This window comes from Eutrema salsugineum, unplaced genomic scaffold (assembly GCF_000478725.1).
Source record: "Eutrema salsugineum unplaced genomic scaffold, Eutsalg1_0 scaffold_4, whole genome shotgun sequence".
Lineage (NCBI taxonomy): Eukaryota > Viridiplantae > Streptophyta > Magnoliopsida > Brassicales > Brassicaceae > Eutrema > Eutrema salsugineum.
Genome location: NW_006256686.1, coordinates 4,578,690 through 4,581,351, shown reverse-complemented (window position 1 = coordinate 4,581,351; position 2,662 = coordinate 4,578,690). Strand labels below are relative to the sequence as shown.

The following is a 2,662-nucleotide window of genomic DNA, read 5'->3' as shown; positions in this document are numbered from 1 at the left end:
TTAGTCTTGGGCTTAAAATCCAATCCAAAATGACCCAAGTCCACCCAGAAAACATAGTTCGGTTCAGATTTGGTTCTCGAAACAAACTGAATAGATTTTATTTTAATTTGAATTGGATTTTGGTTCGGATCGGATTGGACCCGAGATCCATTCGGAGATCCGAATAATCCGAGAAAAAACATAAACATAAAGTTCATAAGCTTTTGGATTTTTTTGGATTTAAATCAAATTTTCGGGTTTAAATCAGTTTTTTTCCGATTTAAATCCAATTTTAGATCTATTTTGGTTCTAATTTGAGAGTCCAAAACCGACGCAAACGAATAAGACCCGAACTAAAAAATTTCCAAGAATCATTTAGGTCCTAAACCCGAAAAACCCGACCCATCTTGATTGCGGACCCGAAGGCTCATACCCGAAAAACCGAAGGACCATGATACTCATGGTTGGGGTTTATAGAAATTTTATATTTGTTTTTTTTTTAAACAGTAGTCATATCCAACCAAAATAAAAGCTCCAACCCTAAACCTGTTTTTCAGTATCACCAAAATAAAATAATAATATTTTAGTTATTTTTTAAAAAATTCGATTTATTTCAGAAATAATCATAAAAAATACATATTCTCAAATTTAAAATACAAATAACACATTTTATATAAAAATACAAAATATGAAAATTTTATGGTTCAAAAATAACAAAATATAAATACATCAAGCACTTAACCAAATTTATGTCATATATGTTTAACCAGATCATCCTTAAAACATTGATCAATATCATAGCACGAACTTGATTTCGAATGCCGATCATATTGCCAATATTTGTGGGCATATCTGTCGAATACATCATATCGACTTGTGAAGATCTGGTTCCTTCTTCTTGTTCAAACTCTGATATATCATATTGAGTGTTGACTGCTCTTTCGTCTTCTACTATCATGTTGTGTAATATGATACATATTCTCATAATCTTTCCTATTTTTTCCTTATCCAAAATAAGAGCATGATTTTTTATAATAGCAAATCTTGCTTGCAAGACTCCAAAAGCTCTTTCAACATCTTTTCGTACATATTCTTGGCGTGTAGCAAATAACTTGTCTTTCTCACTTTGGGGAAGGTGTATAGATTGGATAAAAGTTGTCCATTTTGGATAAATACCGTCGGTGAGGGAATATCCCAGACAGTACTCATTTCCATTGACAGAGAACCTGATTTTTGGAGCTCGACCTTGTAATATGTCATCAAAAACAGGTGAGCGATGAAGAACATTGATATCGTTTAAAGTACCTGGAGGTCCAAAAAATACATGCCAAAACCAAAGATCGTGTGATGCTACAGCCTCCAAGACAATTGTTGGTTTTCCTGAACCCCGTGTATATTGTCCTTTCCAGGCTGTTGGGCAATTTTTACACTCCCAATGCATATAATCGATGCTTCCAATCATCCCGAGAAATCCACGTATCTCTCTGACATCAAGTAGGCGTTGAAGATCTTCTCGTGTGGGTCTTCTTAGGTATTCATCCCCGAACGAAGATATTATTCCTTCCGTGAAATGTTCCAAGCATGAAATTGCCTTACTTTCACTGAGACGGAGGTATTCATCAACTGCATCAGCCGCACTACCATATGCTAACATACGAATTGCTGCCGTACATTTTTGTAATCCTGACAGACTAAGCCTTCCAATAGCATCTCTCCTTTGTTGGAAAAAAAGCATTTCTTGGGATAGCCGTTCCACTATACGCATGAACAATGGCTAGTTCATTCTAAAACGGCGGCGGAATAAATTGGGAGGGTATGTAGCATCTTCGCTGAAATAGTCATTCCATAAACGGATATGACCTTGTTCGCGGTTTCTTTCAATATATGCTCTTTTCTTCTTCTTTGGTTTTGGAACGGTTTGACGCTCAAGAAAACTGTTGAAAACATTGTCAAATTTCTGATCGAAAAGGTCATCAAACCTTTCATCAAAACTTGCATCAAAATTTTCATCAAAACTTTCATCAAAATCATTGTTGAAAGGATTGTGGAAAGAAGATGCCATAAGAGAGATTTGAAAAAAAAAAAAGAAGATAATGTGTTTAAGTGTTAGAAGAGAAGAGAAAGATAATGTAGCGACCGTTTAAGTGTTTAAGAAAATAGATGAGAAGACTTTGAGAGAGATATGGTATTTGAGGGTACTTTGTTGCTATATATAGCTGGGGAATAATGGAAGATGAGATTTGAGTGGATACCAACAACTGAATATTTATGTGGATACAAAGATACGAGAATTGAAATATGTGGATACAAGTAAAAATCAAAGATATATGTGAAACGAATTATGTGGATACAAATATACGACAATACAGTTATGTGAATCAACACGACGTCTTCAGTTGGATGCCATTTCCTCTTCGATGTTTCTGAGTCAGCAGGTAGAGTGGGCTCCTCCGTGTTACTGGGACCTAAACCGTGGAAGTTGAGAGGATCCTAGGTCTACACTAGGTGAGAATGAGAAACTGGTCTCTTCTTGGCTGTTTAAAAGGTTAAGAAAGCTTTGCGGTGAATACATAGCTGGGTTTAGGTGGGGTGAAGGGTGAAATGAAGAAGGGTTTAATAAAGAAGGATTTACGAAGGTTAAATAGAGAAGGGTTTAGGGTTTGATGGTGAAATAAAGAAGGGT

At 35.6% G+C, this 2,662-nt stretch overlaps 1 pseudogene; it reads right to left on the bottom strand.

The window, feature by feature from the left end:
* Positions 1-519: 519 nt before the first annotated feature.
* On the bottom strand, positions 520-2,041 carry LOC112084393 (annotated as a pseudogene).
* Positions 2,042-2,662: the final 621 nt, after the last annotated feature.